A 17,988-nucleotide genomic window follows, 5' to 3' on the forward strand; every position below is an offset into this window, starting at 1 on the left:
AAGAAAGAAGTGATACAGAAAGATACTTGCATAGATCCTACAATGGCCTAAGTTCACATCACACAACGAGACACCAACAGTTCTTGTCAATTGCCTTAGGATGTATCTCAGTGGTAGAGTGTCTGTTATGCATGGAATCAGAGCTCTGTGCTCCACCCCCAACAGGACATAAGGAAGAGGTGGAGCTTATACCCTTCCTTCTGTAATGAGGGGTCAGTAATATAGTGGAGGGGACCCCTATGCCTTTGAAGGCTGAGCTATAAGGCAGTATGACTTAAGTCTGGCTTGTCCTCTCTGTCAGTGCTCACCCTTGAAATGTATCCAAATGAAGCCAAGGTCAATGGGCTTCAGCCCCTGCAGAGGAGGCTCTAGCCATGGTGGAGTTGGGAAAGCCATCTTGCTGTGCAATTCCTAACCTGCAAAGGGGAAGAAATAAGAAGTCATTATTGTTTCAATCCATGGAATTTAGGATCATTTGTTACACATGAATAGCTAAATGATACACTGGGATTCCTGTGTCTATTGTAATCTTGTAGTCTTCCTGAATGAGGTGCTTAATGGAATTCTCAGACTCTCAGCTGAGAAGACCTTACCACCCTCACTGTCTTCATTGCCATTGCCATCAGTCATTGCCTCTATCAAGGTTTCAACAAAGAGCACAAATGGTCTCTGAGACTAGCAATAACAGGGAGGCATTGCCATCGCAAACCAGATGAACTAATTATTAAATTGCTACCATAGTGACAGCATCTCTAATTGTGGGAGGAAAGATAAGTGTCTGAAAGGAGTTGTGACCTTCCAAGATGGAACAGAGGCTTGGAAAACACATGTCGGTATCAGCCAGTTAGGCACTGCTGAGACAAGACACTTAAAATAAACAGCTTAGGGAAGAAGGTTCTGTTTTAGTTCATGGTCTTAAAAGTTTCTGTCTACAGTCCCTTGGATCTGTTGACTGTGGGTCCATGGATATTGAGGAGGAACATGTGGTGAGGGATGAAAGGAAACAACAAGGGGCTAGGGGACCCCAATGATCTACTTGCTCTAACCAGGTCTCGGGCTTTAAAAGCTCATTTAGCTATGAGCTTATCAGGGGATGAATTCATTCATGAAATTAGCAGCCTTGGGATATAATCAATTCTCATTTGAACTAATAGCAAAAAGCCAAGATTTCACCAAGTGTGTAAAACTATAACAATACCCAAACCTCCTTTCCCATCTTATACTCTGATTGGCTTAACCCAACAGAAAGAGAAAAAGTAGTGGGGGGCCTGGCTAATAAAGCCATTAGGATCAGTGTCCTAGGGGACAGAACAAAATGATAAAGGAGGAAAGAAGACTCAGAAATATAGACACCCTCCACATTTGTCACCATCATAATTGCCATTATCATATCATCCCCTCTCAACATCATCATTATCATCATAATCAGTATCATCATCATCATAATCATCATTACCATTATCTTCACTATTATTACCATGATCATCAACATCAGTTGCCATCATCAGCATATAATAATCTATATTCCATGATCCTTTGAATTTACAAAAATTAGTCTTCATATTTCTATTTTATCATCTTCAGAATTTTTTTTGCAGTAGCTCCTACATGTAACCAAGGTCTTGGCACATAACTAGTCCTTGGTATTTCAACAAACGTTGTACAGTACCTACTATATCTAAGGCTCTGTGATAGAACCATGAGTGTAGAGAATCAAATTGTAAGATGACAGAGTCAATACCATAAGCAAGCTACAAAATGTTAGGTAGGTTTGATCAGAGAAGACCCCTGGAGGATGAGGGTGTAGTACCTTGGTTTGGCCTTGGGTAAGAGAAAACTCCTAAACATTGTGGTGCCAGCATTGGGCTTGGGTATGGAAACATAGTGGCAGATACATGTGGGAGACATACCTCTTCTATAAAGAGGGAAGGAACCACATGAAGAAAACATCTGAAAGTGAAGAAACAGTATGTTCTGTATGTAGGAGATGCTTTGGTTTTTACTATTCTGTAGAGAGTAAAGTGATAAGAAGTGAGTCAGGAACCCGAAGAAGTTGAGTGCTCATACTGAGATAAGTCTTAAAAGTCAGGAGGCAGTATTTATACTGAGCACAAGAGGTACAGCGAAGTCACTAATGCTTCTTGAGTATAAGAAAAAAAGTATTTTAACTGCTCTTCAAGAATATCAAGGTGACATCATTGGGTAGGCTAGATGGAGAAATCACAGATACCAAGTGGGAACATTACTTTCAATGTTTTGTTCTATTTTCAGTGATAAGAATTTGGGGGAGGGGCTGAAGAGATGGCTCAGCAGTTAAAAGCACTGACTGCTCTTCCAAAAATCCTGAGTTCAATTCCACATGTTGATTCGCAACCATCTATAATGGTTCTGGTGTGTCTGAAGACAGCTACTGTGTACTTATATACATACTTATATACATAAAATCAATAATTCTTAAGAAAAAAAGAATCTGGGGTTGAATGCAAAAATGGTATCATAACTGGCTGACAGTTTGAAACCCAAAACAATGACATGACCCTTCCCCTAGCCAGTCATAGTGCTTGTAATGTTACTCAACAATCACGGGTATTTGTTCAGTGACTTCTTGGTACCAGGCAGTGGTTTTGACTATACAGATAGGTCAGGAAGCATGACAGATAAGGCCAGAGGAGAAGGGGCCACAGAGATTCCAAACTAGGAGCTGACGCACTGGTTTTCTTTGCCTGGAATGTCCTTCCTCTCCTCTCCTTTATCTAGAAAAACGCTTACTCATGCTTCAAAACCACCGTTGACTTCCCAGCATTGGTTCTCCTAGCTCCTTCTCTGAAACAACTGACTGGGAAATCAAGAGGATAAGAAAAGCTTTAACAAGAGCTTTCAGGGGCTTCGGAGAGAACTCATTCTGTAGGACGCAGGCCATGCAAGCATCAGGCTCTGCCTTCTGGACCCCAGTATACAGACATATGCACAACTGCAGTGGTTCATACTTGTAATCCCAGTGTTAGGAAGACTTAGACTTGGAGCTTGCTGGTCAGACTGGTAAGCCCAGTTCAGTGAGACCCTGACTTAAAAATGAAGTTGGAAAGAAATTTGGAAAGATAATCTGGTATTCATCTCTGGGCTCTATTTGCACAGGCACACACACAAATATACCAATATAACATACACAGAAAGAGAAGGGGAGGGAGGAAGAGAGGGAGGGCGGTAGAGAACTTGTGAATGTCTTTTGATAGGTTTTTTTTTAAGTTATTGGATTAAACCATCAGCAGTGTCACATTGGTTAAGTTAAAAATAATAAAATGAAGCAACTTATCTTTGCTGAAATTCATTACTCATTATGAGAGTTTGATAAAAAAAAAAAGAGGAGTCTCCCACAGTTTTCCTGTCTCATCTTTTACTCCAGGGGACGGTCACACTATTCAGTAAGATACCTAGGCTACCTGGCTCACTGGACTAAGGGCAGCAGGTGAAGGGGTGCAGAGACATAAAAGGTCGGCACGGCCTTGAGGGTTGAACTGGCTAAAGTTGAAACTGAGGCTTTCCCACTAATGCCAAGGCCTTGGACAAGGATCAAAGCTCCACAGAGCTCCCTTTCCCACCTGTTCAGAATCCCTCATGGGAGGGCTAAGAGTGGTGCAGCAATAGAAAACCTTTACATGCATTTGATAGTTAAAGAATTTTTGTTGGGCTCAAATAAACTTCACAAGGATACTAAAAGCAGTACGGAGAAGCTGCAGAAGATAGAATATAAGGGCTGCCTTTTGTTTGCCAGTTGGAACTAAGTACTAAGACCCTATTGTAAGCACACATCTTGGATTTACTAGAAGGTAATGGACCACTTGTTCTTGTTGTTGTCGTTGTTGTTGTTTTAAAACAAAGTTTCTCTATGTTGCCCTGGATGTTCCTCATACTTAGAGATCTGCCTGCCTCTACCTTCTAAGTGTTAGAATTAAAGGCATAAACCTTCACACCCTCCTGACAAGAAACACTTTAAAAACAAACAAACAAAAATTGGATTTGAAACCTTTTTCACAGGACGGGGGTATATGTCTGGTACTGTACACATGGTCAGAAGCATGTGGCTTGAAGGGGGTTGGAGGCAAGGTCAAAGATGCTAGACAAATCTACTACAGATGCTTTGCAATGGACATGTAGTTCTAAGTTCATGCCACTGACCAGTGCTATCCTCAGTCTGGTCAGAGAAGGCTCTTTTTGTAGCAGGCAAAGGTTGCTATAGAGATTTACAGCTGGTCAAAATGCTAAGAGTAAAGGACAAATGAGTGCTCAACCCTAAGCAAGGCATCAATACCACCACCTCCAGGGCTAAGGAAACATCACAAAACAGGGAACAGAAAGATTGGGAGAGCCACAAAAGAAAGAAGACTATTACAAAATGCCACCCTTTGGATATGACATGCTTGTTGCAATCAATAACACACAGAAACTGTGGCTCCCTACGCAAGATCTGCACAAAATAAAATTTACAGTCAAGAACAGCACAACGTCTCACGTAAGTCCGTTATTTTCTAATGCAACACTTTTAGAGCTCTCTTGGAGGGTGGGCAAAGATATGACGTGCCAACAGAACCCACTGGCAGGTTATCTTAGGAAATGAAACAAAGGAAGTCAGGAGGGGCATCTGAACAGCAGTGAGGCAGAAGTAGGCTCAATACAGGATACTTTTTCAAGGAAGCAGAAGGATTTAGAGTTCTAGCCCAGCCTGGGCTATATAACCAGACTCTCTCTCAAACATCAGAAAAACGCAAAGGACAAAAGAATAGAAAAGACTAAAAAAGACCTGAACAATACCCCATATATATATTGAGCTAGTGCATATGTCAGTCCCTCGCTCTTTTTCTCTGTGATTTGTCGAAGAATCCACAAGCCCTGAAACTTCCCGCCATCTGGACTTTGTTGGTGGTATCCATGTAGACTCCTCTGCCCTCTGAGTCTTCAATCATCTGAGAGTTAGACCCTAAGGCTGCTGCAATTCTCATTTGACTTCCTGTTGAAAATGTTCAGTTTCCGAATGCATTACATCAATTATGCATCTCTTTTCCTCATGTTCACACTGATACTGATTAAAGACAATCTACCTAACCTGTCCACTTTGGATTCTCAATTATCTGTCATGATGCTGGCAGAACTATGCAAGCTGCTTTTTTTATTTGTTTGTGGTTTTAGTTTTGTTTTTGTTTCATAAAGACAGAGTTAAATTCATGCATGGCAGACTTTCAACTCACTATGTAACTGACGATTTCCTTCAACTTCTTGCCTTCCTGATCCTACCTCCTCAGTCCTAGGATTGCAAGCATTTATCATCTCATTGTCTATGTGATTCTGGCGACAAATTCAAGGTTTTATTCTTGTTAGACACTCTACCAACTAGGCTACCTTTCTTAAAGAAAATTTAATCTATTTTTATCAACTGAAAACTTAAGATTCAAGATACAATAGATCAAAACATAGTAACCATCAACATTTCTCTTAAGATTTATTTATTGTGCTTATCTATATATATATGTGTGGTTGCCTGTCTATATGTGGATATACCACATGCATGTAGGTGCCTGGGAATCTAGAGGGAATTGGATTCCCTGAATAGACATGTTAGGCAGATGTGAATGCTGGGACTCAAACCCAGGGCTTCTGCAAGAGACATAAGTACATTTAAGCACTGAGACATCTCTGCATTATATTTTTTAATATAAATTTTCTGTGGTTGTTCTATGACAATCTATAATTAATTTTTACAAAATACAAGCAAAGTTTACAGTATGTTCCATCACTGAAACTGAAATGACAGGTATGAAATACTATGGCATTTTTATAAAAAAGTAAGTATTAAGTGATAACTGGAAAGAAAGCAAGTTTAGAAGTTCCTCCTCCTTGTGGACATTAGTGGGGCTCTGTGAACAGCACAGGTAGTGCCAGAAGCTGCTAAGTGATCTCAACAGTGACATGGTCTTTCCTTTCCTTGCTATAAAGCATGTGCACTGAAATGTTGCTGGCAGACAGAATGGGAAAGTGTCAACATGGCGTTGCCAAAGAAAAATTAAAAGCACTTGCTAAGTAATTAGAGAGAGTCTAGATATCACTGATACATTAATCCACAGACCTTCATGGAACCTAAAAGTGTGAACTGGCACTTGTGGTCACAAACCGTGTCATTTTGGCCTAGGCCAGTGGATGGCCACCTAGAATTGTGTGGACATTGCACATGTTCAATGTGCCCAGAAACCTTCTAAAAATGTACCTAAGCTGTCAGAATTTGTACCAGAATCTCTATATACTTCTTGGGAACATGTCTGATAAATACCCATGCATTTAAAATCACCCAGGGCCTGGAGAAGCCCTAGAAAGCAGAGGTGAAAGCCAACTGGCTTTGCCAAGGACAGTCTAGTGTCTTACTCATTGGATGCTCAGACGCATCCACCTCCACGAAATGACTTGTTCTATCAACACTCCGGGAGTAAGGGTATGTCTAATGTGCTACACAGAGAGCGACTTATATAGAATGAGGTAGATAATGATCCATCAAATAGCAGTCAATAAGGTAGTGACTCCCGGGTACCCAATGGAAGAAGAGGACAAAGGACAAAGAGACAGCAAAACCCAATAACACTACAGAAAATGAGTAACTAGCACCTAAAATGCTAGTCAGAAGAACAGAAGAAAAATATCTAAGCCCCAGCATTTCTGTTCAGGATTCCAAGAGAATCTCCATCCCTACCCACACCCACTGCCCAGGTCCTGCCACCTACTTATCATGAGCTGTTCCTGGACTTATGCATCTTCCCATCAATTCTGAATAGGCTAGGATCTCACCATTCCTAACCTTCCAATCCCACCCCTGACTCCCAGCCTCCAGGGCTGCCATGTGACAAGGTCCAGCCTACCTGAGCACACCATGCTAAGGCTCAACTGGAATGACTGGGCAGGAAGCTGGCCCCATCAAGAGCCTCTCCCAGACAACCCCAGGCCCTGTCTAATCACTAACTCTCTAGACGCTGTAGGTACTGTACAGGAGTGCCCTATGGTCTGGCATGAAAAGGATAAGTATATCCTATGAACCTCCATTCTTTAAAACTCTGTGCTTTAAAACTGACAAGAGAAAATTAGTCCTCTTCCCTGTTTCAGAGAATGTCTGTGGAGGTCTGTAGGCCCAGAGCTACAAGGCTAAAAGATGATAGCTCTGTGCCTGAGAAGGGGACATTTTCAAAGAAGAGCCTAGAAAAGAGGGACGAGGGTGAGGCACCCTAGCCTGAGAGCAGCAGGTGTGCAGGCTGGGATCCCACACCTGCTCGTGATGGCCCTTGAACCCCACTTGAGACAAATTCCTCAGATAACCATAAACTCCCCTAGCAATTCAGTTGATGTTGGTATTTTTACTGAGACTCTGAATCGAGAGGTAGGACAGAAGAAACAGGCGTGTATTTTTCTCAAATGGCTATCAGGAGAACCTGAGCGATTCTGGTTGACTCCAAGTATTGGCTGCTTACATCACGTTCCACCTGGTTTACTCTAACAAGATGTGAGACTGACCTGCCATCATCAGTTATTTCCAGAGAAAACTGGGAAGCACACCGTGTTCCTCAGTCAATGGTCTGAGGAATTGCTTTGTTTTTATCTTTTAAGAGATAGCAAGATGGACAGACCAATGAGAAGAGTTGACACTTCCAAACTTCTCATGGCCATCAGGGGCAGGAAGAAGGTATTTATGCTCAAGCAAGAGAAACACTTTCTAGAGTGGATGACAAGGATCCCAGAGAGTTATCTCCTCTAAAACCATGGCTTAAACAAAAACAGGGAACAGTCAAATGTCTCTGTCATGCAATTCCTACAGTATGACTGGAGTTGCCAATGTTGTGACTCTGTGGAGATCCATGAAGACAGTGTTCCAGCTGGAAACAGAAGGGGAATATATGTCAATTCCTAGGATGATGAGTCAGGTGATGAAGCTTGCTGAGGAGGTAAAGGTGAAAAATAAAGATTTACTGGGTTGTCATTATCAGGTCTCTTTGTCTACCAGAACCTCCAGTTGGGCTAAGTAGGGGAACTTGGGTAAGGGGTGACATGAGATCTATTCCTTAGGACTGGTACCTGCTGTGAGCAGGGGCTCACTATAATTCAGTTGTACATGGGCATAATGGGCCTATAGGACATGTAGGCGGACCTTCCCCATGGCCAGAGTCAATATTGTGTGCTAAGTGCTCTTCAATCAAGGAGGCTGTTCTCCCGTGTAAGAAAGGAAGGATGCGGGTTTCTGTGTAAGAGGTTCCCAAAGTCATCACCTAGCAGATTGTTAAAATTGTATGTACCTATCTTTCTAGAAAATACTCAGATATCCCAAATGTAGTCTACATGTGGCTCCCCCGTGCCTCTGATCTTGGCCTAGAACAAAGTTGAAGCTAGCCAGCTCTCAGAATCCTGCCTCCCTAGACACCTCTAGACGGGCCCTCAAAGTGGTGATGTTCTCTTGCACCTGCCTCTGAGTGTTCCAAGGTCAAAAGAGTTTTCTAGCATCAGAGAGCACTGTGTAGACCCACGATATTCATAACGGTTTCCCCGAGGCTGTGATGAACATAGGCTGAGTTCGGTTTGGTTTTGGCGTTTTGTTTGTTTTTTTTTCTAACATCAGAGAAACGTCACCAAAGATCACTTTTCTTCTCTTACATGTTCACAGAGAGGGAGTCTGGGATGGTAGCTCAGCACAGTGAAGTCCCACCATAGCCCGGAGGTGGCCACAAAGAATCACACATCTAAGCTTTTGACATCCTCTGTGGGGTTAAACTAAAGAGGACACAGGCAGGGAGCTGGAGTCACCTGTCCCTGCCATTCCTCCCTGCGTGCGTCCATGAGTATGGTTACATCTCCTTGGGGTCTATTCTGCCTAGTTCACCTAAAGACTCAGACCCTCCTCACCCCTAAATGTCCCCTATTGACTGAAGGTGAGTGGCCATGAACTGGAACTCTAGAAGTCTCTTCAGAATATTTCACATTGGAACTACTTGTTGCCTCCAAAATAATTTTTGGTTCTTTCTTTCAAGCATAGAAGCAAACTCCAATTTAGAAATTCTTTTCCCAGGACGATGTGTCAGGAATGTGGTTTGGAGAACTGGGGAGCAGCTAACTTCCATTCCTCAGCCAGCAGTCAAGTCCAGAGGCTCTAGGAAATGTTGCCAAACTGTTACTTGTTTGTCCTTGCAAGAGCAGTGACAGAATAAATTGCTATTCGTTTCGTTTTGTTTCCCATATACAAAACCTCCTGGGCCCCGACCCCAGGCTGCTGGCATTTTAATTAATGTTAATGTCGGCTGACCCCCACCCTCCCCCAGTGACTCCAAGATAAATTGGCAACTCCAGACAAAGCCATGTGTGAGTGAGGGTACCCAGGAAAAGCCAACCTCTCAGGAAGGCTGCCTGGGCTGGGTGAGCTGCCCCTCCCCCACTCTCCCAGTCAACAGGGAATTTTTCAGTTCAAATAAGAATGGGACGGGGAGTTACATTTGCTTAAAAAAAAAAATAGACAAGTGCTTTGGAACCTCTAACTCTCAACTTTCTCTTCTTCATTTCCAGAACGTTTTTATCCAGAGATCAATACTACTAGAATATAATCAAATCCTAACTTAACACTTGGAGCTGAAATGTGATCAATACCCAGATTCTAGCCTTGAAATCAACCTGCAATTTAAAAGGATGTTTGTCTCTTTCTGCTGGGTTACTGCAGAGTCACGCTTTCCCTCAGAAACAGTGTTTCTGTTTAAAAAATACTTTTCCCTGTAAATTTTTATCCGCACCCACCCACCCACCCACTCCCATGCCCAGCTCTCCCAGCCTAAGCATTTTATCCAGTTTAAACGATGGGGATTTAAATCGCTATTTTAGTGGAAGAGGCTTGATTAAAACCTGTGTCCTCATCAAATTATGGGACAGTGGTTCTTGGGCTCTGTTTACATTAGTGTCAACCTTAATTTAAATTCTGCATAACTATATTTGCTTCACTAAATGCATTCGCCAGGAACACACCACAAATTACTTTGCATTATGAGCAGAGTCTCTTCGTCTATCACAAAGTGTTTTGAAATTAGCACCATAAGTAACTAGCTGTAAGTGTCACTCGATCCCCTTAATGCCTCATTAATCAAACCCCATGGCAGCTGGTGTGATGTCCAGGCAGGCCCCTTACATATAAGATCAGTATCACTTGTTCCTTGCATTTGACCACAGTCTTTAAACTCAATTCATTATTTGTGAGTTTGCCCTCCCCCTTGGTGATGCTCCTCCCCTGGGGGCCTCCCAACACGTGCAGCTTTGTACCCTTCCAGAAATTAGAAATAAAAACCCAGTATCCCTCGTGAGGAAAGCCTTGGACCCGGGAGGAAGAGAGTCTTTTTCGAAGAAGAGGATTCCCTACCTGTTTTTCAAATTATCCATCATGATTCAACATGATTTTTACATATATCTTAAAATGCCACAATGAAAAAAAATATCCCTGGACCAAAGCTAGAAAAAGAAATACGAATATATTCATCTGGACTGGTTAACATCGCTGCTACAGCCTGTTTCTGGAGAGATGGAACGAACGCATGTTGCCTAAGCATATAATCAGAGGGAAAAAACAAAAAAGTACCTTTATTATAGGATATGATGAGATGTCTGTTTACAAAGGAAAAGCAGAAAAACTGGAACAGGACTTAAATATGTAATCCGTTTTTTAAGATTATTATCCATTTCTTACACGTGTATAGAAAATCATAGCAAAAGATGACACGTTCGATACGAGTCTTTATTTTGGTCTTTGTGTCATTAAACGTTTGCAAATGTCTAGGTATCTCTTTCTCCTTACACACACACACACACACACACACACACACACACACACACAAATATAATACTCACTGCCATCAAAATCACTTCCCAGCTATGCCTGTGGACATTTTAGAGGCCGTGTGTGTGGTGAATATGTTGTAGGTGGCAGTTTCCCTGCAGGAGAGCCCTCTAGCAGGAGTGGGAGTTGACACGTGGCCTCTGACTGCTTGCTCACAGCACACCCCCACAGTGAGCAGAGCTGCACAGGTGCCCCAGAGGCACCATGTGAGGTCGCCTCTTACGGAGGAGTGTCTCAATGGGAGGCCTTTGGCTTCCTGGCCTTTCCCTCTGACCACCCAGCAGGAAAAATATAGGGAAGAGGGTTTTCCCTATCAGTTTTGTCAGTGTGAAAACAGAGAGCCATGCAAGCACTCCAAGCCCCCAAACTTACTGGGAGGAAACGTACTTTGGGTGGTGAATGTCTGATGTATTCATAGCAAACCATTTTCTTTGGCGTAAACCTTTTTTGCCTTTTCACCTTGTAAAACCATTCATGCTAAATCAGCCTTATTACAATAGAATCGGAGGAGCCTGACTCCCAAAGCCAACTTGTGGTAAAATCCACTGAGTCGGAATGCAACATCCAGCAACACAAAAACGATTGTGACTTGGAAACAACTCCAGAAACACCAACTTGGATATAAACTAAAGGTTAGGGCCGTGTCCTCTTTCTTTTGTGGTGGTTAAAACAAGCTGTGCTTTTTTAAGAGGATGCACGCGGGAGTGCATGTTGCTGGTGCTTTAGGTGGAATTTACACCTAAAGTTATAAGTACAATTGACAGCAAATACAAAAGCACGTTATGCTCCCCCCCCCATCTCCAGGTCTCTTTCAAATATGATATGCTATCATTGCACAATTTGGAACAAATGAACGGTTAGAGGAAGAGCCAAACTGATATTCAGAAACCTAATACTGTAATTGAACAATTTTAAGATTAACTCCTTCAGATTCTGCCCCTTTTTAGCAGCTGAAGGACTCTGAAAACACTGTTTCAAAACCACTCTTCCCTACACAGCAGGCACATACAACTCTCCCCCAGAGGCAACACATTGGCACAAAACACTGACCCTTTAATAAAACTGGCCCACAAAGATCACATCTTAGCCCAGCTTGGATTTAAAAAGGAGAGAAAGAAAGGCATGAACCAGACATCAGCAATGTGAGAGTCTTCCCTCCGTCCCCTCCCCCTCAATTCTTCCTTCCCTCCCCCCTAGTCCCCTGGTCAAAAGAAAGAACTGATCTATGCCTGGTACAGTAAAAGACACCCCGAGATTTAAGGGGATAAGTGAAGCCTTACTTAGCCACAAGGCTGCAGCTGTGTTCTTATCTGGCCAAAGGAGACGGGACAACAAAAGATCCCAAAGAAGGGACAGTGGATGCATGGGAAAGCCACTACCCCAGCATTGTGGTGCCCTTCTGCTGAGCAAATAGTTCAAACTGTTCGTTCCCATCTTCTATTCTCTGCCGGTTCGTTGTGTGCGACCTTGCATTTCATTCTGCAGGGAAGGTTGCTCGCTGGGCCCATAAGCAAACAGTCCAGCAAAGAGCGGGCCCTCCTCCCCTCTTCCCCGGAGAACTAGCATTTTTATTTCGGCTCCAAGCTGTCAAAGACCTGGAGAGTTGATGTCGGTGTCCTGAATTAATTGCTTTAAGCTGGAGCAAGCTCCACGGGCTGCCAAATGTCCAGAAGATGTTTATTAATAACGTTTCCTCCAGGATTCCAGCTCAGAGATGTCCTTGGGTGGTGGCCTCTTCCTGCTGCCACCCTCTCACCCCTGGTCTCCACACAGTCCAGAGGGAGTTGCCACTTTCAGTCACTGGGACAAAATCATAAATTGCCTTTAGTAAAAATATTCACCTTTGTAACGGGGTACTTGTGAGGGGCAGATTTATTCTCATCCATAATGATCTAAGTCGAAGAAGCCCCTGACTTGACTCTGAAGTGGGCTGTGGGAAGCAAATAGTCCCTAGGAACACCCTAGGGTGCGCTCACTTATCTAGTACAATTAACCAAAAGAATGGAAAAAATGGAAATCATCTCGCCCTCTCTCTCCTTCCAGGCTCTTTCTCCCAAGAAAATCCAGATGGGTAGACAATACAGTGCGTTTTTAAAGTTTTCCTGAAGAAGGGAGCCCCTTTAATAGAATGAAATAATAAACCAATTTATATACCGATATAAGACCGGGATCGTGAGTGCCATTGTGTAATTTTCCACTTGACTTTTCATTATCTACCTGAACAAAATCAATCTATATGTATGGGATCAGCATACAATTCCAGAGATAAAAGCTGAATAAATGCGCTTTGCATATCCTGCAGATAAAAGACACAGTGCCCGGTGCCTTCTTCTGCAGCAGATGCATTTATTAAATAAATTGTTGTGTCAAGGAAAGAGCCAGGCAAAATGGTGTATCTTCAGTGTTGACTCCTTTGCTGGAAATATCGATCCTGCAAATGAACGGTGGTTAATAAGTACCCTGCAGACCGTATCAGTTCTTTCGACCTAGTTTGCCCAGCGTGCACTCAGGGTCAGTTTTCTCCCAACCAAACCTCCCCAAGGGGGGAAGAAGACTTCCCCTATTAACATGGATTTCAGGCTGAGGACTTCAAGGGCCTCTGGAATCCTCTTCCTAGAAACAAAGCACCCAGAAAATTTACATATACAAACCCCAACTCAGCTAGTGCCCCAGCTTATAAAGGCCTTCACAAGGGAAGGGAGGTGGTGGGATGCACCCTGGGATTGGTGTGTTTTACTTTAAGCAGGTTGTGTTTTATTTTCTGTATGTCCTTCATCACCTTGGAGTGAGGAACACTAAAAGTCTCTCCACATTTGCCACACAGAAAAGGATTCCTGGGGCTGGAGAGATGGCTCACTGGTTAAGAGCACGTGGGCTGCTCTACCAGAGGATCCAGGTTCAATTCCCAGCACCCACATGGCAGATCACAGCTATCTGTAGCTCCAGTTCCAGGGGGATCTGACACCCTCACGAGTATACATGCAGCTGAAACATCAATGTACATAAAATAAAAATAAAGTCCTTATCTGAAAGAAAGAAAGGAAAGGAAACGCATCACTGTAGGTATAGCATACCAATTCCCTGACTAGTCGATAGATGTTGAGTGTGGCCTGGTAAGTCTTACTGGGTTCAGAAGCTCTTTGGTTAGCCTGCTCTGACCTCCCAAGATAGTCCCCCAGGAGCCTTTTCTACTCTTGTTCCTAGCCACCTTTCTGAGAAACACGGATTAACTCCCAACATTGTCCAGACCAACAAAGAAAGCCCCCAAGGTACCCAAGGTATGGATAGCCTGCCAGCTTCCAACACAGATCATTGCTTTTGGGTTGGTGGACACTTCCGGCCATTGATGGGGACTCCCATCTCAGGTTGGACCTTGAGTCTTAGGACAAGAAAGTTGTAACGGTGAGTCACACACTTCACACACACACACACACACACACACACACACACACAGAGAGAGAGAGAGAGAGAGAGAAAGAGAGAGAGAGAGAGAGAATGCACATTATTCCTCATAAGGTTTGGTAACTCTGCGGCTGAATACCTTGAATAACTTCAGGTGCGCAGGGAGAGCAAATCAACACGTTTTTTAAAGATCTTTTCATTGCTCTGATATGAATTTGGTGTCCCTAACCCTCCAGTTATCTACGGTTGCACACAGCACAGCATCCATCTGGGTCAGGACAACCACTACCTCTCTACAGGCCAGCCTTGTTTTGTTTCATTTCTCTGGTCAGATGTAGCTAACACTGAAGAAAGTATGCAGGGTCATCTGACTGTAGTGTCATGGCCTTTGGGGACATTTTTGTGAGGGTCGAAGTTCAGCATGGGGAGAAAGCTTGTGTGCTTCCTCAGTCACATCACATGGTGCTCTTAGGCAAACAGATCGGCCAATCTCCCTCCTCTGGCTCATCTTTTTGTTCCAGAAGTTGTGAATAAGCAAATCTAGAGAAAACAAGAATGCAGCTAAAAAGGACCTGTTGGATAGCATACAGCTACAATTCCAGAATTCCAGAGGCTGAGGCAGGAGGATCACAAGACTAGACCAAGCTATAGAGTGAGAGCCTCCTTCTCCCCCACCTCTCAAATATGCAGCAAGAAAAGCTCTTGGGAGGCAAAGGCAGGTGGATCTTTGCATTTAAAGCCAGCCTGGTCTACAAAATGAGTTCTAGGGCAGCCAGGGCTACACAGAGAAACTGTCTAGAAAAACTGGAAAAAGGAGGAAAAAGTGGAGGAGAGGAAAGAAGAAAGGGAGGGAGGAAGGAAGGAAAGAACGAAGGAAGAAATGAAGGAAGGAAAAAAGGAAGGTAAAAGAAAAGTGGCCTTGTTGGAATTGTATGAAAAGGGGAAAGAGAAAATACCTCCTAGGGGTTGGGGATTTAGCTCAGTGATAGAGCACTTGCCTAGCAAGCCCAAGGCCCTGGATTCGGTCCCCAGCTCCGGAAAAAAAAATACCTCCTGATGGCACATTTGAAACTTTTTATATTTTTACTATAGAAATGATCTCTTCTAAAGTATTCAGGTGTATTTTTAATGCTTTAATTAGCAACTAAAAATGTCATCAAAGAGAACAAGTAAAAAACAAAACAAAACAAACAACAACAAAACTACCTAGTACACAGAAAATCATGTAGGGGTTCTGTAGCCCCCTTAATCCCATGAAGGAAAAGAATTCACTAGAATGGGCAGGGTATTCCCATTTCCACACTTCCGTCGGCTCAAGCTGGAAGCTTTCCTTGCTAAGTAATATGATAACTATCTTTTGCTGAAACAATGCTCCCTGTCTAATCAGAATCCCGAGCCAGAGTTGCAACACAACCCATGCTTATAAAGCAAATATTTACAAAACAGGAGAAACTGAGTTTTCTTTAAAGGTATTGTTCATAACCATGTCACAGCTAAGCTATCTTGATGCTATTTCCCAGAGGAGGAAATTAGATACTTAGAAGTCCAGTAAATGTGCCTAAGTGCAGACAGTCAATTAAATATGACAAGGCAGAAAGTTGCTTTTGACTTTGCTAGCTCTAGATTTTAAAAGCCATATATTAGTATCTCTGATACTTAAAAGAACAAGTACAGAAGGTAGAACATAAGAAGCTGGACAGAAAGCATGCATGTAACTTGGCTGGACTTGAAAGTAACAAAGACAAGATAGCCATCTGTTTACATAATATGATTCTCGAAGCCCTTTTAAAATCTGGAAAATGGCCTGATGGCATGTCTGCCTAGGTTTATCTGAAATTACTTTTTCCAAAATAATAGCTTTATTCATTTTTCCATATTTGTGCATAGCAGGAGGAGGAGGAGGAGGAGGGGGGGGAGAGAAGAAGAAGAAGAAGAAGAAGAAGAAGAAGAAGAAGAAGAAGAAGAAGAAGAAGAAGAAGAAGAAGAAGAAGAAGAAGAAGAAGAAGAAAAGAAACCAAAGAAGATGAAGAGGAGGAGGAGGGGGGAAGGGGGAGGAAGAGGAGGGGGAGGGGGGAGGAGGAGGAGGAAGAGAAAAAGAAGAGGAGGAGGAGGAAGAGGAGGAGGAGGAGGAGGAAGAGGAGAAGGAGGAGGAGGAAGACAAGGGCATGCTCACTCAACTTTCCAGCAATTCCAAACAGAAGCAAGAGTGGTTCCCTAAACAGCAAAGCCTCAGAGAGTCCCTTCACAACAAGCTGAGTGGAGTAATAAGAGGTCCATTTCACAAATGCAGAACTGGATGGTTCTTTCTGTCATGTGGCAGAAGTATTTAGTTTGCTCTTTCATAAAAGTCAAATAGGAATACTTTCCAAAGATGGTTTTTATTGGAAGGCACAAGGTAGAGACTAGATGGGACCAAGTTAAGCATGGTTCTTATACACCCCTCTAAAACCATCCATTCGTTTCAATAAGGATGAACTCCCTGTACCCAGCTCTTGGAAATGCCACCACTAATACTCATCCAGGGTAGGGTGCATTCTAGATATGGAGCCAGACAAAAGACCCTGTATCCTGAAGATTCCCAGAACTTTCCACAGCATTTAAATGCCTTTCAAGTGGCCCTGCACCCAAAGAATTGAAAAGTAAATGAATTTTTACTGATAGCATACTATTGCTGTAGAGAAATTTCCTGGATCTCACTATAGAATGCAAGAGAGCTCAGACATGAAATGCTCGATAATTTATTCTAGTCTAACAATGTCCAAGCTGTTCAAGAAAAAAAATTAACCATAAAGAGTATGTGAAAAAAAATCTGTAAAACGATGTTTAACATGTGATCCATCAAGTGTTGTTTTCATCAAATTCTTAGAAAGTCTTTATTACTTAACAGTAACAGCTATGTATTCCGGACTGAGAGCGTGACTGGGTATCAGAGTATATGTTCGATATACTAAGCCTGGTGTGCAGCCTTAGTACCTCAAAGTGAATGGCCAAACATCCAGAACCTATATATCCTTAACGTATTTCTTCTCTCACATTACTGAACACAAGAGCAGGAGACACCAAGGAGAGAGCAGGTTTCTTCTAAGGAAAATGAAAACAGTTACTCCGTTAGATAGCTCTGGTAGTGACAACTTTACAGTCATCCTCTTTTTAAAAGCACTTAATTTATTTCCCCAGACGGGAGCCAGGTGTTGTTTCACAGCTGACTCCAAGCTGCCTGAGCAGCACTTGTATCAGACTCGTGACTACACTGTGATACCCGTGAAAAATCTACTTGCATGTTACAAGTACCTCAGTCCTCTTCCCAGCAATTCTGCAAGACAGAGGTACGGATTCGCAGCCCTAAGGAAGATATCTTGGCTCTCTGATAAGCTGGGTGTGTTTGAGGGTGTTGAGTTGAAGGGAACCCTGGTTCTCTGCAAAAATCTCCACGTCTCATCTCAAGCATCTCAAGTTCAAAGAACTATGGAGCCCAGCACAGGCAAGTGTTTTGCTCTGGGACTTAACACACCCTCTACACTTTTCAAATGGTTCCTAGGGGCTATAGATCAGCTCATGAGCACGAGGACCTCTGTATAGATAGTATGTGTATTTATGAAGTCGTAGGATATTGGCAGAAGCCCACTTACGCCCTCTGCTTTCCTGGGAACTCAGGGGAAAGGAAAAAACAACAGGAGACACACAGTTGTCCTCTC

The 17,988-nt window shown here is 42.9% G+C and overlaps 1 long non-coding RNA gene across 15 annotated transcripts in view; it reads right to left on the bottom strand.

Moving 5' to 3' along the window:
- The window catches only part of LOC120101725 (uncharacterized), a 103,565-nt gene that overhangs the window by 73,585 nt on the left and 11,992 nt on the right, over nucleotides 1-17,988 (bottom strand). For all 15 annotated transcript variants that reach the window (XR_010065426.1, XR_010065423.1, XR_005502545.2 and 12 more), the window contains exon 2: nucleotides 309-416. This is a non-coding gene — a long non-coding RNA (uncharacterized LOC120101725). The remainder of the gene's footprint in view (nucleotides 1-308; nucleotides 417-17,988) is intronic.

This window comes from Rattus norvegicus, chromosome 3 (genome assembly GCF_036323735.1).
Source record: "Rattus norvegicus strain BN/NHsdMcwi chromosome 3, GRCr8, whole genome shotgun sequence".
NCBI lineage: Eukaryota > Metazoa > Chordata > Mammalia > Rodentia > Muridae > Rattus > Rattus norvegicus.